The 18,583-nt window shown below is 44.6% G+C and overlaps 1 protein-coding gene across 4 annotated transcripts in view; it reads left to right on the top strand.

Annotated features, from left to right (window-relative positions):
• The window catches only part of TENM4 (teneurin transmembrane protein 4), a 799,143-nt gene that overhangs the window by 207,323 nt on the left and 573,237 nt on the right, over nucleotides 1-18,583 (top strand). The window contains exons 3-4 of one of the 4 annotated variants that reach the window (XM_053561450.1): nucleotides 1,635-1,725; nucleotides 10,036-10,103. The exons of the other annotated variants lie outside the window; for them this stretch is intronic. The gene's annotated coding sequence lies outside the window, so the exon portion shown is untranslated. The remainder of the gene's footprint in view (nucleotides 1-1,634; nucleotides 1,726-10,035; nucleotides 10,104-18,583) is intronic. 4 annotated transcript variants of the gene reach the window in all.

Raw genomic sequence — 18,583 nt, 5'->3', positions numbered from 1 at the left:
TTTTAAAAATCGTAGTTGAAGATGTTTCCCCCTAGCGTCCCGAAAATCTTTTTACTGCCTCTATTGGGCAGGAGTTTTACTTTTGAATTCTTGGGAAGATGTGAAAAATGGCTTTAAGGATGGAATTATAGGCACAATTGGGATGTCCAAAATAGACCCTCCTGAGGTGTGGAAGATACTTCTCAAAGACTCCTCATGTATTAACTCTATGTGGCCAGAGAAGTGCCCATCTCAGGTTCTGATGGTACCAGGAAGGTTTACTCATTCTAATGCCCAAAGCTGTCTGAACTCCCTGGGAGGAGAGGTTCGTAGGGCCTTACTCTAACCCCCAATCAGGTAGGACATGAAGTGAAAACTCAGTCAACCAGTCCCTCTTTATTCAGCGCCTGCCGTGTGCCAGGTACCTTGTTGCACAGCTATCTCACCCAAGTCTGAATTGGCAGTATCTCCATTTTAGAGTGGCCTGAGCCTCATAAGAACTTACTGAAGTTCTACAAGGTCACGTAGGGATGCTAACTTAGGGCAGGCCACCACAAACTCCAGAAAAGTCATGTCGTCTCAGCCCCTTCTATCCTCAACAAGACTGGCTCAGCTGTGTCTTGATGAAGGGTCAGAGAACAAGCCACCACGGTGAACCTTCCATGCCCTTTGATGAAGACCAGGCCAAAGACATGGGCCATGTGTAATTCACAGCCCTTTCCCTCAGTTTCCTTACCTATAAAACAGGGCAGGAAGGAACATGTAACCGTAAGCCAAGGTTCAAATGCTCTGCAAGCCCAGAAACTTCCCTCACCTTAGTTGTCCCTCCTCAAGAATGTAAGTCTGGTATAGGAGGAAGCCGTGCAGTAAAACAGAAATGGTACCAGAAGGATTGGCCTGACAGACACAGGTTAAATCCTTGTCCCCTCCCTTCCTACTGAAAACACTTACATGTTTCTATTGTTATAGAGTAAATTGTTAAAGGTTACATTGCAGTGCTATTGTAAGGATCTCTGATAATGAACATAAATACCCAACCTGAGATCTCGGACCATCGGGTCCCCATGAAGTGGTCTGCACTGAGCCAGCAGGTCACTGCTCAAGGCTTTTCATCAGTGCTGTCTTCATGTACCCTGAATTCCATTTGTCCTGTCCTTAATTGTCTCAGCTTTAGACTCTGGGATATTCTGGAGTCCCCACTATAAGAGAAGCCTTGTCTTTTGTTTTGTTTTGTTTTGTTTTCTTTTGTCTTAGGGGTTTTGAATATTTCATTATGAAATATAGTATTCACACAGAAAAATGCATCACACATACCTGTAGTGTCCAACAAATTATCACAAAGTGAACACCATGTCTCTACCACCCAGGGCAAAAACATCAACTGATAAGGCTCCCAGTGCTTTCTTGGGCCCTTCCTCTGCCTTCCACTGTCCCCCACTAGGGAACACCCTCCCTTTGCTGAGACCCTCCTCCCTCCCTCACTGTTCTGATATCTAAGTGTGTGCACTAAGCAGTGTAGCTCAGTGCTGCCTGGTGTTTACGCCATGTAAATGGAATCATGCCTTCTACATTCCTTTGCTCAACACCATGTTATTAAGATGCATTAAAATTGTGTATAGTTCAAGTTTTTCCCTTTGTTATGTTCTATTGCATAGGTATCCAGAAATTACCCACTCCACTGTAGAGGGAGATCTGGCATGTTTCTGATGTTTGACTGTCACAAACTGGTGCTATGGACATTTTTGTGTAAGTTTTCTGGGAATGCCTATCTGTTCAGTATTCACCTATGAATGGAAGCGCTGATTCAGAGGCCTGGTTAGCTTCAATTTTACTAAATAGCACCAAGTTATTTTCCAAGATTTTCTGACTTTTTTCCCCTTAACTTATGCCGTTGGAACACAGCTCTGCCAGTCTCATGTAGGGAGGCCCCTATCTATAAAATCTAAGAAATAAAAGTCATCTCATGAAGTTACTAACAATTGCAATCAGTGTAACCTGGCTTATCGTACCCTCAATGAATCCCCAACAATAAAAAAAAAAAAAAAAAAAAAGGAAAAAAACAGATGAAATGAAGTCACACTGTGTGCTTGTTACACATTGAGCACAGAGTAGGATCTTAACAACGGCAAACATTTATTGAGCACTCTGGAAGTGGAGTCTATTTATCTGACTCCCTATTTCCCTTTCTGTGTATGCATCTATGAATTTTGTCCTGAAATTATATAAAGACTCAACTTCTTGCACTATGTGTGTGCTCTAACTCTTTCTCCCCCTCCCCCCTCTCAGATGGCTTTAGGGTCTCCTTTTCTATTACCTGATTTTTTTCTTTCTTCCCTTATTTTTTTTTTTTTTTTTTTTTTTTGCTTTTAGGAAATCTTTTTTTTTTTTTTTAATTTTTTTATTAAATCATAAGTGTATACAATGATATGATTATGGGGCATCATACACTCACTTCATAAACCATTTGACACATTTTCATCCCAGTGGTTAACATAGCCTTTCCGGCGTTATCTCAGTTACTGTGCCAAAACATTTATATTCTACATTTACCAAGTTTCGCAAATACCCCTGTAATATGCACCACAGGTGTGATCCCACCGATTCCCCTCCCTCTACCCACCCCCCCCTTTCCCACTTCCCCCTATTGTTAAGTTGTAGCTGGGTTATAGCTTTCATGTGAGAGTCCCAAATTAGTTTCATAGTAGGGCTGTGTACATTGGATATTTTTTCTTCCATTCTTGGGATACTTTACTAAGAAGAATATGTTCCAGCTCCATCCATGTAAACATGAAAGAGGTAAAGTCTCCATCTTTCTTTAAGGCTGCATAGTATTCCATGGTATACATATACCACAATTTATTAATCCATTCGTGGATCGATGGGCACTTGGGCTTTTTCCATGACTTAGCAATTATGAATTGGGCTGCAATAAACATTCTGGTACAAATATCTTTGTTATGTTGTGATTTTTGGTCTTCTGGGTATATGCCCAGCAGAGGAATTACAGGATTGAATGGCAGATCTATTTTTAGATCTCTGAGTGTTCTCCATATATCCCTCCAAAAGGAATGTATTAATTTGCATTCCCACCAGCAGTGCAGAAGTGTTCCCTTTTCTCCGCATCCACGCCAACATCTCTGGTCTTGAGATTTTGTGATATAGGCTAGTCTCATTGGAGTTAGATGATATCTCAAAGTAGTTTTGATTTGCATTTCTCTGATGATTAAAGATGATGAGCATTTTTTCATATGTCTGAAGGCCGTGCGCCTGTCTTCTTCAGAGAAGTTTCTCTTCAAATCCCTTGCCCAGCCTGCGATGGGATCCCTTGTTTTTTTCTTGCTGATGCGTTTGAGTTCTCTGTGGATTCTGGTTATTAAACCTTTGTCAGAGTTATACCCTGCAAATATCTTCTCCCATTCTGAGGGCTGTCTGCTTGCTCTGCTTACTGTGTTCTTAGCTGTGCAGAAGCTTTTTAGTTTGATCAAGTCCCAGTAGTGTATTTTTGAAGCTGCTTCAATTGCCCGGGGGGTTTTCCTCATGAAATACTCACCCAGACCAATTTCTTCAAGGGTTTTCCCTGCATTCTCCTCTAGTATTTTTATAGTTTCATGTCTTAAGTTTAAATCTTTAATCCAATGAGAGTCTATCTTAGTTAATGGTGAAAGGTGTGGGTCTAATTTCAGTCTTCTGCAGGTTGCCAGCCAGTTCACCCAGCACCATTTGTTAAATAGGGAATCTTTTCCCCACTGAATGTTTTTAATTGGCTTGTCAAAAATCAAATAGCGGTAAGTAGCTGGATTCATCTCTTGGTTCTCTATTCTATTCCAGATATCTACTTCTCTGTTTTTGTGCCAATACCATGCTGTTTTGATCACTATCGATTTGTAGTAAAGTCTGAGGTCTGGTAGTGTGATTCCTCCTGTTTTGTTTTTATTTCTGAGTAATGTCTTGGCTATTCGAGGTTTTTTCTGATTCCATATAAAACGAAGTAATGTTTTTTCAAGATCTTTAAAATATGACAGTGGAGCTTTAATAGGGAGTGCGTTGAAAGTATATATTGCTTTGGGTAGTATGGACATTTTGATAATGTTGATTCTTCCTAGCCATGAGCATGGTATGTTTTTCCATTTGTTAACATTTTCAGCTATTTCTTTTCTTAGAGTTTCATAGTTCTCTTTATAGAGATCTTTCACGTCTTTTGTTAGGTAAATTCCCAAATATTTCATCTTCTTTGGCACTACTGTGAATGGGATAGAGTCCTTAACTGCTTTTTCAATTTGACTGTTGTTGGTGTATATAAAGGCTACCGATTTATGAATGTTGATTTTGTAACCTGAGACGCTGCTGTATTCCTTGATCACTTCTAGGAGTTTTGTAGTAGAGTCCCTAGTGTTTTCCAGATACACAATCATATCATCTGCGAAGAGCGAGAGTTTGATCTCTTCTGACCCTATATGGATACCCTTGATCGCCTTTTCTTCCCTAATTGCGGTGGCTAAAACTTCCATTACAATGTTGAAAAGCAATGGAGACAATGGGCAGCCTTGTCTGGTTCCTGATCTGAGTGGAAATGATTCCAATTTAACTCCATTCAATATGATATTGGCTGTGGGTTTGCTGTAGATAGCCTCTATCAGTTTAAGAAAAGTCCCTTCTAGACCAATTTTCTTGAGTGTTCTGATCATGAAGGGATGCTGGATATTATCAAAAGCTTTTTCTGCATCAATTGAGAGAATCATATGGTCTTTGTTTTTTAATTTGTTTATGTGCTGAATTACATTTATAGATTTACGTATATTGAACCAGCCTTGAGACCCTGGGATAAAACCAACTTGGTCATGATGTATAATTTGTTTGATGTGTTGCTGGATTCTGTTTGTTAGGATCTTGTTGAATATTTTTGCATCTATATTCATTAGTGATATTGGTCTATAATTTTCTTTTCTTGTTGGGTCTTTTCCTGGTTTGGGGATCAGGGTGATATTTGCTTCATAGAACGTGTTGGGTAGTCTTCCTTCTTTTTCTACATTTTGGAACAGGTTGAGTAATATAGGTACTAATTCCTCTTTAAAGGTTTGGTAGAATTCTGACGTGAAACCATCTGGTCCCGGGCTTTTCTTTTTAGGGAGGTTTTGTATAGTTGATGCTATTTCTGAACTTGATATGGGTCTGTTCAACATTTCCACTTGATTCTGGTTAAGTCTTGGAAGGTGGCGTGCTTCCAAGTATCGGTCTATTTCCTTCAGATTTTCATATTTCTGAGAATAAAGTTTCTTGTAATATTCATTAAGGATTTTTTGGATTTCTGATGAGTCTGTGGTTATTTTGTCTTTGTTGTTTCTGATTGATGATATTAGAGATTTTACTCTTTTTTTCCTGATTAGGTTGGCCAGAGGTTTATCTATTTTATTGACCTTTTCAAAAAACCAGCTTTTTGATTTATTGATCTGTTGTATTATTCTTTTGTTTTCAATTTCATTTAATTCTGCTCTAATTTTGGTTATTTCTTTTCTTCTACTGGGTTTGGGGTTGGAATGTTCTTCCTTTTCCAGTTGCGTGAGATGTCCCATTAAGTTGTTAACTTCCTCTCTTTCCGTTCTCTTGAGGAAGGCTTGCAGTGCTATAAATTTCCCTCTTAGAACTGCCTTTGCAGTGTCCCAGAGGTTCTGATAGCTTGTGTCTTCATTGTCATTTTGTTCCAAAAAATTGGTGATTTCTTTCTTAATCTCATCTCTGACCCAGCTATCATTCAGCATAAGGTTATTTAACTTCCATGTTTTTGTATGGGTATGCAGATTCCTGTTGTTACTCAATTCAAGTTTTATTCCATGATGGTCCGAGAAGATGCACGGAATAATTTCTATTCCTTTAAATTTACTGAGGTTAGACTTGTGACCTAAAATGTGATCAATTTTGGAGTAAGTTCCGTGGGCTGATGAGAAGTATGTGTATTCAGTTTTGTTGGGATGAAATGTTCTGTAGATGTCTGCTAAATCTAAATATTGGATGGTTAGGTTTAAATCTAAGATTTCTTTGCTCAGCTTCTTTCTGGAGGATCGATCCAACACTGCCAAGGGAGTGTTGAAATCTCCAACGATTATGGAGCTGGAGGAAATCAAGTTACTCATGTCTGTTAGAGTTTCTCTTATAAATTGAGGTGCATTCTGGTTGGGTGCATAGATATTAATAATTGAGATCTCGTCATATTGAGTATTACCCTTAACAAATATGAAGTGACCATTCTTGTCCTTCCTTACTTTTGATGGTTTAAAGCCTACTGTATCTGCAAATAAAATTGCAACACCTGCTTTTTTCTGATTACCATTTGCCTGAAATATGGATGACCATCCTTTCACCCTGAGTCTGTCTTTGTCTTTTAAGTTGAGATGTGACTCTTGTATGCAACAAATATCTGGCTTAAGTTTTTGTATCCAGTCAGCTAACCTATGCCTCTTTAGAGGACAGTTTAAGCCATTCACATTGATGGAGAGTAAGGATAAGTCTGGTGGAATTTTGGGTATCGAGTTTTTCAAAGGTCCAGTGGACATTTTTAATCCTTTCGCCAGTGTGGAAGTTGGAGTTTGATCCGAAGTTTCTGAGTGAGTTTACTTTTGTGGTATAGGATTGGGTTGGTCATTGTGGAGGATAGGTCTGAGAACATCCTGAAGAGCTGGTTTACTTATGGCAAATTTTTTCAACATATGAATGTCATTGAAGTATTTAATTTCTCCATCATAGATGAAACTCAGTTTAGCTGGATACAAGATCCTGGGTTGAAAGTTTTTTTGCTTTAGGAGATTAAAAGTTGATGACCAGCCTCTTCTGGCTTGAAAAGTTTCAGCAGAGAGATCTGCAGTTATTCTAATATTCTTACCTTTGTACGTTATAGTTTTCTTTCGCCGGGCTGCTTTGAGAATCTTCTCTTTCATGTTAACTTTAGTGAAGCTAATTATGATATGTCTGGGAGATGGCTTTTTGGGGTTGAATCGTGCTGGGGTTCTGAAGCTGTCTGCTATCTGAATTTCAGATTCTCTAGGCATGTCTGGAAAATTTTCTTTCATAATTTCATGTAGAAGGGCCTCTGTGCCCTTGGCTGCCACGTCATCAGCCTCCGAAATTCCTATAACCCTTATGTTATGTTTTTTCGAATTATCTGAGAGCTCTCTGAGTGAGTGATCCGTTTTTGCTCTCCATTTCTCTTCCTCTTTGAGAGATTGGGAGCGTTCGAAGACTTTATCTTCAATGTCAGAAATCCTTTCTTCTGCTTGCTCCATTCTGTTACTGAGGGATTCTACTGTATTTTTCATATCTTTGAGGGCTGTAAGTTCTTGTTTCAGTGTGTCTAAGTCTTTGGTGGTTTTGTCTTTAAATTCGTTAAATTCTTGAGACAGTTTTTGAATTTCTCCACGAATTCCTAATTCCATTTTATTAATCTTGTCTGCAAACCAAATTCTGAATTCGACTTCTGACATCTCAGCCAGTTGTTTATGAATGGGATCTTCAATCACATCTGCCGTATCTTTTCTTGGGGGGGTTGATCTATTCTGGTTATTCATGTTACCAGAGTTTTTCCGCTGATTCCGCCCCATGGTTTACTCCCTTTGGTTTTTCCCCTGGGGTTTTATCGAGGGCCCGTACAGTGTTGTGGCCTGAGAAACTGGGGCCCTGTCTGGTGTGGTGGAGCAAAGTGGTTCTGTCTTGTTTTCAGCTGGTTTCTGTTCTATCCTATTGCAACTTCTACTCTGGCTTGAAGTCTCAGCTGTGTGGAAAAATCAGCAATTAAGTCACCCCGCCTGCCCACCTCTGGCCCCAGTTGGAAAAGGAGAATCAAACCTTCCTACAATCGCACACCCAGGGCACCACCTGAAAAGTCCTCAGTCTATTAGCCCAGTTCAAAAGGTCCGAATCAACTGTCTCAATCGGCACTTGTCTCAGGTGGAAGGGTTCAAGAGGTCTCTGGGAACTGGATCACAGGGGCCTGGTGACTCCTCTGAGACAGCTCACTCCAGTGCAGCGTGGAGTCAGGAGGAGCCACCCCGCAAACAGAGCAGTCTGGGAAGGTTGACGTCTCCTTCCCCACTTTGCCCCTCCGTCGGACCCAGTCACTGGTATCTCTGCAGATGGCTAACCCAGTTGCCTGCAGTGAACAGACACTCCAGGGGTTTGCACCTGCCTGAATCGCGAGGAAGTCTGCCAGGCCCCCGCAGACTGCCGCTATCTAGCAGGAGGAGATGGGGCCTGACATCTTTGAGTGTTTGATGCAGGTGATGGGAAGGAGGTGTTCACTCAGGCTTAGCCCCGTCCCTGATGGATGCTGCTAACAGAACAGAACAGAACAGACAACTTTGTGAGGTTCTGTCTCTGTTCCTGTCGTCGCCTACAGGAGACGGGCTGTTTTGAGTTCAAACGTCTTTGCTGCTGGAGAATTGCGTCTGAACACCTCTCTGGGTCGGCCCCGCCCTGGAGGCTTCTGGGTTTGTGAGTCGTGACACAGGTGGCCTCCTCTGGTTGCCCAGGGAGACAGGGGGTGTGGCCTCAGAATATCCAGAAGTGAGCGTTCTGCCGTTAAAGAAAAAACGGCTGTTGATCTACCTCCAGGGAACTGCTGCTCTGGTGTGGGCACTCAGGCGACCCTTTTCTCCTCTGTCCCGCGCCCCAGAGTCAGCACTGAGCGGCCGCAGTTTGTGCTGGGTCCACACCCCTTAAGAGATCCCCCAAGAATCAGAACTCTTGGGGGATGGGCGCCCAGACCCGGATTGGGAGTGGGGCGGGGGGAAGCTAGAGTTTCATTCAGTTTCACGCAATACTACGGTCCGGGGAGGGCTCCTGCACTGCACCGCAGGGAAGTGCCGCCAAGGCTTGATTTCCCCTCAGCAGAGTGCCCTCTCCTCGCTCACGTATCCCAGAGTCAGCGCTGACCTGACGCAGCTCCGGCACTGTGCACTCCCCTCGAGAAATCACCCAAGGAGCCGAACTCCGGAGGGATAGGCCCTCAGACCCCGAGTGGGAGTAGGGGCTCTCAGCTCTCAGCGGGGAGGCCAGAGTCTTATTCAGTCTTGTGCCCGGGGAGGGCTCCTGCACTGCACCGCAGGGAAGTGCCGCCAAGGCTTGATTTCCCCTCAGCGGAGTGCCCTCTCCTCGCTCACGTATCCCAGAGTCAGCGCTGACCTGACGCAGCTCAGGCACTGTGCACTCCCCTCGAGAAATCACCCAAGGAGCCGAACTCCTGGGGGATAGGCCCTCAGACCCCGAGTGAGAGTAGGGGTTCTCAGCTCTCAGCGGGGAGGCCAGAGTCTGATTCAGTCTTGGGCCCCGTATGCCCGGGGAGGGTTGCTGCACTGCACCGCAGGGAAGTGCCGCGAGGCGTGACTCCCCCTCAGCCCGGTGCCCTCTCCTCACTCGGCGCGCCTCAGAGTCAATGCTGACCAGACGCAACTCGGGGACTGTCCACTCCCCTTGAGAAATCACCCAAGGATCCGAAGTCCTGGGGGACAGGCCTCCAGACCTCAGTGGGCGGGAGGGGAGCGCCGGGGATTCAGGGTTGCCGGCAAAGGATTCCCAAAGTTTTATTCAGCCCTATGTCCGGCAGGAGAACGCCACGGCACCCCAGTAGGGGAGGTAGGTCCAGTTTTTAGAAGGTCTCTCCCGTGGAGTGTAGTGGGAGGGGCTTTAATTTCTGCCCACTTGTTCAATTGTGGGGCTACAGAGCCGGTCTCATGGGGGAGGGGGACTCCCGTCCGCTTGGTGGTGGATTTTGTACCTTTTGTTTGCGTCCTTGTGATCACAACTTGCCTCAGCGGTGTTGATGTGCGTTCTTCAGCCTTCTCTCTTGGTGAGGCTCAAGTCCACCAGGATACTTACTAAATTCCTGTCCCTTAACTCTCCTTCTGGACGGGAGCCTTTGTTGAAAGCTGGCTTCAGTCCGCCATCTTGTCTCTCAGTCTCCTCTTCCCTTATTTTTTAAGGGTTATGTGCTATGTTATTTTCATGTAGCATCTGATTTAACTTTTTCAACTATGTCACAATGCCCGTTCCATTAGTGTCCCTTATTTTCAGGTGAAAAACCCTGGGCACAGAGAAGAGAAGTGATTGACCCACGTTCCCCCAGTTAGTAAGCGGTGGAGGTAGGTTTCCTGTACTCACCTTTTGCCTCCAACAGTCACCTACTAGGACTCTACTACTTAAGGCCTGGTCGATACATGCCCACCTCCTTGTTGGGGTTTTGATGCTGCAGCCTGGGCTCTTGCAATGTATGAGGTTCCCTTCTTGCGTATGTGAAGATAGATCTGAATTGTAAAGTCAGTCATGGCTCTGCTGTACTGCCAGGACTACAGCACACAGGATGGGGGCTCTGGGGACAAGGTGTGCCTGTGTTCATCCAACCCAGAAGACTCATGGGGCAGGAAGGCAACCATGGTCGTAAACAGCCGGCATGAACAGAGGTAGTTTTCTGTGCTCAGAGACAAAGATAAAGGGCCAGGAAGTTTAGAACCCTTTTGCCTGGAGAAATCAAGGAAAGCTTTCTGGAGGAGGTGACCTCCACATCCTCACTTCTTCTAGCTACCTTATATTGTGAGGGGAGGGCCCATTGTTTAAGGAGCATTTTTCCCCCAGACCACCTCTCTGGACTCTTCCTTCCTTCAGCCTGGGGGTCTCGAGTTGTTTAAGAAGGGCCTTGGCAAAAGTTTCGCCCCTTACCCTGGGTCTCCTTCCCTGTTCTCCCTTCCCCCACCTCTACCTCTAGGCTGCCGCAGATACAGGCTTGTGAAAGAGATGACTGTTTGTTTTATAACAGGAGCTTAACATGATTCATTCCAAATTCCCCAAGGACTTTTGTAAGTTTGGACTGAGTCATGATATATTTTTTTATTAAATTCCAAGACCCAACAAGCAGGAAGCTCTGTTCGACAACATAATATAACTGATGTACTGCAAAGCAGCTTCTTTATGGGTAAGTCCTCAAGCTGCTTCAGAAATTCCCTGGCCTCTCCTATCACTGCCTGGCTCTGAAGGGAGATTAAAAGGGCTTTGGAGATATCATACCACCGCCAACACACACGCACACACACAAACCAGGCCTTGTCCTTTCTAAGCCACATCCAAAAGCTAAGGATCTCAAGACAAAAGCAATCCCCCCTCCACAGCCTGAGAGCCAGGGGCTAGCGCATTCTTCAGAACCTAGGAAGGCCAAACAGCCACATCGGCACAGCCTCAGAACTGCTCCCACTCATCCCCAGAGAAGCTACAGTGCAAGGCAGCAATTCTCTGAGAGTCTTCCCCGGGCCAGTCGCATCAGCCTCACCTAGGACTGCAGGCTCTTAGGCTCATCCAAGACCTACTGACTCCCAAACTCTGGGGACGGGGACCAGCCATTTGTGTTTTCAGGGGCTGATTATGAAGCTTGCTAAACTTGGAGAAACACTGATGTGAGTGCTGCTCAGAGTGTGGTCCCTGGGCCACAGAAGTAGCCTCCCCTTGGAGCTTGTTGGGAATGCAGACTCTCAGGCCCCACGTCAGACCTGCAGATTACTGGATCAGGATCTGCATCTTAACAAGGCCCCCAGTTGCATCTCATCCATAGTGAAGTTTGAAACACACTGGTGTAGGCCACCCCTGGACACAGGCCACAGCTGGTCCTGACTGAGTTCTCTCTCTGCCTTTTACTAGCTCAGTGTTCTTGGCTGGGCATGTGGCTTCTCCAGGCCCCAGTGCCCTGACAGGCACACTGGATCAGCACCCTGAAGTCTTTGCCCTGCTCCCCCTCCACACACACACAGAGCCCTGGTTCCACAGAAGGCCCTGAGAATCTTCCTTCCTGCCTTTCCCTGGTGGGCATGTAACCTACTGCCCCTCTGCCATTGGCCACACTGAAGATGTGTTCTTGCAGCTCTCCCTCCTCCTGTGTTTCTGTTTCTTTCTCATGCTTAGATTTTTCCCTGTAGCATTTTGTTGTAGTTCTCTGATTCTACTTGTGGAAAGGCTCACATGTGTTTTTTCCCTTTGAAGTGTTCCTTTTCTTTTGTGTTTAAGTTCAGCATTGCCCTCTGATCAGGGCGCGTGTGACCTTACAGCACAATTCAGAAAGAGGGTTTCGCCAGTGCCACCCAAAATGGACCCCACAATCCATTGTGTGGGGATGTGTTTGAGTCCAACAATTAGACGTGTGCATCAAAGCCATCCCATATGCACAGGGCTACTTCTGAAAAGGAGGAAACAGGATACCTTGAGTCTGATAAATTGCAGAAGAGAGCTGAAAAGGACCTCCAAAGCACAGATACCTCCTCCCCCATTCCCTGCTTCCTCCTGCATGCTAGGTTTGCAATAGGGACAAGGGGCACACAGAGTCTCCTCCACTCCCCAATGCTCCATGAAAGGCACCGAAGCCAGGAACCAAGGGAGAGCCCCCAACTGGGGCGGCGATGGGAACATAGAAATCCACTGGAAAGCAGACAGCCCTTAGGCCCCAGACAAGTGGTGATTTCCCTTCCCAGGGTGCAGGGTTTAAAAATGCATCAGAACGAGGCCTGCCTGTGCACACTGAGGGCCTCACACCCTGTGGAGGAGGCAGGCGTTGGGACTGCTGGTCAGGAAAGCAGTTTGGCAGAAAGACTCAAGAGCCTCAAAGAAGTCTGTATCCTCTGACCCAGTAATCCTGCTTCTGGGAATCTGTCCTAAGAAAATAATATGAAATGCAGAAATGAATCCATACTGGTGTTCACTCTGGGTTTATTTATATGAATTAAAAATTGGAAACCACTAAATGATCCATGACAGGGAAGTGGTTAGGTAAATTATGGTTCATTCATAGAATGGAATATTTTGTAGCCGTTAAAAATAATGTTTACGGAGCTTATAATGACATGAGGAAATGCGTGTGGTATGTTTATGGTGATTTTATATCCTGCAAAAGGCAGAATATCAAATCACACAGTGTGATTTCAGCCATGTAAAACAATTATGGAGAAATTACAGGAAGGAGAAACACACCAATAAAACCTCTTAAAAGTTGTCGTATCTGAGTAGTGGGACTGTGGGTGATTTTTCTTCTTTTCTTTCCACCTTTCTGGGGGTTTTTTCTACATGAGGAAACTATTGCTCATCAGTACTTGGTATTTATTTAAGCCTTACAGGCAATAGAAGAAAAAAAATCACTATTCTTCTGAGGCCTAGTGAGGGATATGACAGCTGCTTTTCCCTCCTGAACATATATTGCTTTTGAAAGCAAAGAAAAAATTAAATAAACATTATTTACCAAATTAAAATCAAATCAAAATAAATAAATAAAGCATCTGAGCCCCTGTTGAGGAAAGCCTCTGTTCCTAGAAGAAGCCATTGCCAAGCAACTGATGTGATTTAAGCCTGTTTTCAGCTTATCATTTTTCGGGGATCTTAAAAAACCAACCACTGTGAAATTGACTTCTAACTGATCTTAATTGAGATGAGGCCCAAATGCAAGGATCAGAAATGAAATTTGGGCTGGCTGCCCCACAACTGGGCTATGAGTGGGGACCTGCACAATCCCAGGTCACAGAGGAGCTGGCTGGGGCTATTTCACAGCTCCAAGTTCCACCCACTGCCTTTAAGTAATACTCCAAGGTCTGCCACTCACTTGTTGTTGTTTTTTGTTTGGTTGTTTGTTTAACTTTTGCTGGTAGTTGAGTATTCCCTCCTCAGCCCTACCTCCCCCCACACTCACTCCCGTGTGCACCCCTCCTTAGGGCTTCTCTCCCTCTGCACAAAGGCATACGACATTTAGTGCTGGTCTACAGCCAGTGGGCCTCATCCTACCTACACTGCTGACACGCGTTACCTTGTTTACTTCCTGAGATGACTCCGTGATTTAAGTATGATCGCATCTCACTCCAGAGTGGTGATTTTTAACCAGTGTGCCATGGCACACTAGTGTGCTGTGAAAGGATCTTAGGGGTGCGATGAAAAATTTTAAAAATCATTAAAATTAAATTATTTTTAAAAGAAGTTCAAAGCACCGTAATTATATTGTTTTATTTACTCTTTTTTTTCTATCAACATGATTTAAGTGTGCCGTGGAAGTTTAACTGTAGGTTCAAATGTGCCATGAGATTTTAAAAAGCTTGAAAAATATAGCTCTAGGGCAGCGGTTCTCAAGCTGTGGGTCGCGACCCACAGGAACTGTATTAAAGGGCTGCGGCATTAGGAAGGTAGAGAACCAGCACTGGAGGGTATACCAAACTCATTTAAACATTCTTCCTTCTGCCTGCTTGTGCAGCTTGTGTGATTTCAGGAGTGAAGCTAGTCTCCTCTCTGGCATCTCCTTCAACTTTGTAGTGACCAATTCTCCTAATGTTATAAGCCAGCCATGCAGACGCCAACCACAGCAGCCCTCTCCCGCAGCCTCTCCAAGCCTCCCAGGCCAGCTTCTCCCTACTTACCTGCTTGGCACCTGGTCCTCTTTTCCTGTCCTCTGCCTTCTAGGCCCCCCAAACCACTCTTCCAACAGTCTTCAGTCAGATTCACTCATTGCTTTTGCTTTTTTTTTTTTTTTCTTTGAGGCAGAGTCTCACTCTTTACCCTGGGTAGAGAGCTGTGGCATCTCAGCTCACAGCAACCTCAAACTCCTGGACTCAAGTAATCCTCTTGCCTCAGCCTCCCAAGTAGCTGGGACTACAGGCACCCACCATGGTTCCCAGCTAGTTTTTCTGTTCTTAGCAGAGACAGGGTCTCACTCTTGCTTAGGCTGGTCTCGAACTCTTAAGCTCAAGCAATCCACCTGCCTCAGCCTCCCAAAGTGCTGGGATTACAGGTATGAGCCACCTCACCCAGCCTCTGTGCTTTCTTAGAACAGTATAACTCTTCTTTGTCTAAATCTAGGAAGCTTTCCCTTTCATATCTTAACAGGCTCATTATGGAATTTTTTTCCTTGAAAAATAAAAGAGTTCTTTCTCTAAGATAGTTTAGCCTTCTTTTTAGGCCAGTCAACCTCACTGTGGCTGGCATTTTAAAATAACAGCGTGTGTGCGTCTGTGTGCATATGCGTGTACACATGCATGCATGTTTCTCTATATTCTGCAAAATAAATACAGTAGAACCCCTGTAAGTTGACCATCCAAGGGACTGTAACAAACTGGTCAATGTACAGAGGTGGTCAACATAAGGAACAAGGCCTGCTGTACTGATACATACATGTGGTGCATGTCTGGTCCGTGAAAATTAGGTCAACTTAAGGAGGTGCTCAATGTAGGGAGGTGGTTTACTATGGACGTTCTCCTGTCTAGTGCTAGAAGACATCTAATATTAAAACAAAGAGGCTCGGCGCCTGTGGCTCAAGCAGCTAAGGCGCCAGCCACGTACACCTGAGCTGGCGGGTTCGAATCCAGCCTAGACCCGCCAAACAACAAAGATGGCTGCAACCAAAAAAATAGCTGGGTGTTGTGGCGGGCGCCTATAATCCCAGCTATTTGGGAGGCGGAGGCAGGAGACTCGCTTGAGCCCAGGAGTTTGAGGTTGCTGTGAGCTGTGATGCCACAGCACTCTACCCAGGGCAACAGCTTGAGGCTCTGTCTCAAAAACAAAAACAAAAACAAACAAACAAAAAACAAACAAAGAGAACTAATATGTGAGAAAGAAAATATAAAAGAACCGATGTGATTTAAAATTGTAATAATACAATGTGTTATCAAACTCTAACACATTAAAATATAAATTAGTCAAACTGACTCCACAAAATGTAGAAAAACTTGAAAGAAAAAAAATCATGTGCAAAGGGAACACTGAGAAAAGTTTTAATGAAATTATTTATTTTTTAAAAACTCCAGGTTGAGATAAGTTAATGCTGAAATTTCTCAAGTACCAAGGAACAGAAGATTCCCATGCTAGTACAGTGAACAAGCTTTCAAATCACATGGTTTACTCTGTCCTAGTTGTATGACCTTGGACGAGTTACCTTCCCTAGGAAATCAGCCAAGGAAGTAATCATGGGGAGACAGAGTTGTCTAGGCAGGCTTTCTGTAGGAGCCAACCCGTGATGGAGTCAATTTATCAGCCACAGTTACCAGAAGCCTTTTTCATTCTCCATCAGACCCCTTATGATTAAGAGAGAGACTTGTAAGTTTCCTGGCCAAAGTTAGGATAGAGCCCATGCCACAGAAGTGCTGAGGATCCCCGAGCCTGTTGGTATTCCCGGCTGCCTCCAGCAGTACTAAGTTCTCCATGCATTTCATCCTCACAGCCACCCTAGAGTAGGTGCTTTTATCACCTCCATTTTGAAGATGAGACACCCAGAGTAAAGACAGTCACAGAGCGTGCCTCACCCAGGGTCACAAGCTATTAAATAGCAAAGCCAGGATGGGAACTTGGGGCATGTGGCACCAGGGTGCATAGCCACCATGGCTTTCTGTGACAAGAGCCTTGCATCTGTGCAGCCTTTGATAATGGGTAGTAGGATGCCATATGCCCCTGCTCGCTTGATCATAGCAAGGTAGGTACTCTTGCTTTTTAAAGGAAGAGACAGGCATGGGGAGTTCTGAAGTGACTGATCCAAAGGACCTTAGCTCCAGGGCTGGCCCTTTCTATCTTTATGTCTGAGCACCCTAGGAGCCTCAGTTTTCTCATTCCTGGGATGAGGATAATGATGCCTAGTCCCCAGGGCTAAGGTGAGGATGCAACACGTAAAGCCCTCCGCAGAGCACCTAATGAGTAGTCAGTGCTGCGTGAAAGTCAGTGGTCAATGCTGTCATTGTGATTATGATTAGTAAATGACCATTAGCTTTCTTTGTCCAACTTGAGCACAAGGGCACGTCTTACACTGCTCTGTGATGCACGGTCTCTGGCAATGCACCATCACACCAGAGCTAATGAGTGCTGGGCATATTGGACAGAGCAGGGGCCCTACAGTCAATGCATTCAGGTCCCTGCCATCTCCTAAGTTGGTCCTACACTCTGTGATTAACCTTCATGAGCCTCAGTTTTCTCAGCTGTAAAATAAGGATGATAGCATCTGCCTCCCAGCATACTTGGGAGGACTAAATGAGCCAATATATTTTAAAAAGTGTCTGACTCAGAATATGCAGCAGCAAATATGACTTCCTTTCCCTTCATTGATTATATTTTTATGAAACAAAGCCATATTTTCTATAAAAAGCAGACATATTGCAGGATTTCTGTTGTGTTTTTTCAGTGGGACTTGTCAAGGCTGGTCTAATGAGAAAGTGTTAATTGAGCACCTCCTGTGATTACAGGGCAGTGTGGGGGTACAGAGGAAATATAAAATGTGATTCTACCTAGAGATCCCTGTGACATTTCACCTGGGACTAGATAAGATAGGGTCCTACTTCAACCACAGCTGCCTCTGCAGAGAGGGCTCACCTGAGAGCACCTAGTTCTGGAGTCCTCTATCAGGATTCTCTAGAGGAACAGAACCAATGGGAGATACATAGAGGTTTATTATGAGGGATTGGCTCATGTAATTATGGAGGCTGAGAAGTTCCATGATCTGCCAGGAGGCCCAGGAAAGCTGTTGGCATAGTTTCAATCCACCTATAAGGCCTAAGAATCAGGGAAGGCAGTGAGTGGATTATGTCCCAGTGTAAGTTCAAAAACCTGAGAAGTAGGAGGTCTCATGTCCAAGAGCAGGAGAGCAGATTCACCCCCTCTTCTACCTTCTTGCTCTCTCAAGGCTCTCAGTGGTTTGCACGATGCCTTCCATATCAGAGGGAAGTCTCCTCTGTGCTAACAGATCCAAATGCTAATCTCATCTGGAAATACCCTCACAGACACACCTAGAAATAATGTTTCACCAGCTATCTGGGCACCTTTTAGCCCAGTCATGTTGACACATAAAACTAACCATCACAGGTCCCATCCCCAAGTCCCCAAGTCAAGGACAGCTTTCAAGAAAATGTTTCCTTTCAGGTAAATAGAGAAATACAATCCAGACAGCACTCCCACACTGTTAGTGGCATATTAATCTGCAGGGACTAAATATCATAACATAATTAGTGTAGCAGCACTCCCCCACTTAATTGAAAATGCTGCAATGAGGGGCACTTAATGAGAAATGCAAGGTTTGATGATTCAAAATTGCTGAGACTTAGTGGTTTAGTGGGTGTAGCGAGGAGTGTTGGACTTATTTCCCTCTGCTATTCTCTCTGTACATCTGGACAGGAAGGGGTCTGAAAGGAGTTACTAACAGTATGTTTGGTGAGAGAACTTTGATTATCTGGAAGTCCCTTAGCTATTTGGAATGCGGCAGAGAGCCAGCGAAGCAGGAAACGAAAAAACACATTTCAACTTGGCTGTTCACCACAGTCTTTAGACTTTTCTGATGAGAAATGCTCCCAACCCACAGCCTATTTTTTTATGCTTACTGTATAGCAGAGTTTAATAAGCCACACGATCTGATTTCAAGCATTGGCAGGATAGCAGCAATCCAGGGTGGCAGTGGTAGGTGGGGCCTCTGGAGGGGCCCATCTCTACACCTCCCTGTTAGTCCAGGCACCAGTCAGCAGAGGTCTTCAATGCACAAGACATGTTTGGGGGACTGGGGAGACGCAGACATGGAAGAATCTCTGTGCTTAAGGAGCTTACAGTTTGGGGGCAGATGGATGTCGTCTCAGTCCAGGTTCTT

Source organism: Nycticebus coucang, chromosome 14 (genome assembly GCF_027406575.1).
Source record: "Nycticebus coucang isolate mNycCou1 chromosome 14, mNycCou1.pri, whole genome shotgun sequence".
In the NCBI taxonomy this organism is placed as follows: domain Eukaryota; kingdom Metazoa; phylum Chordata; class Mammalia; order Primates; family Lorisidae; genus Nycticebus; species Nycticebus coucang.
This window is presented reverse-complemented; position numbering and strand designations above follow the sequence as displayed.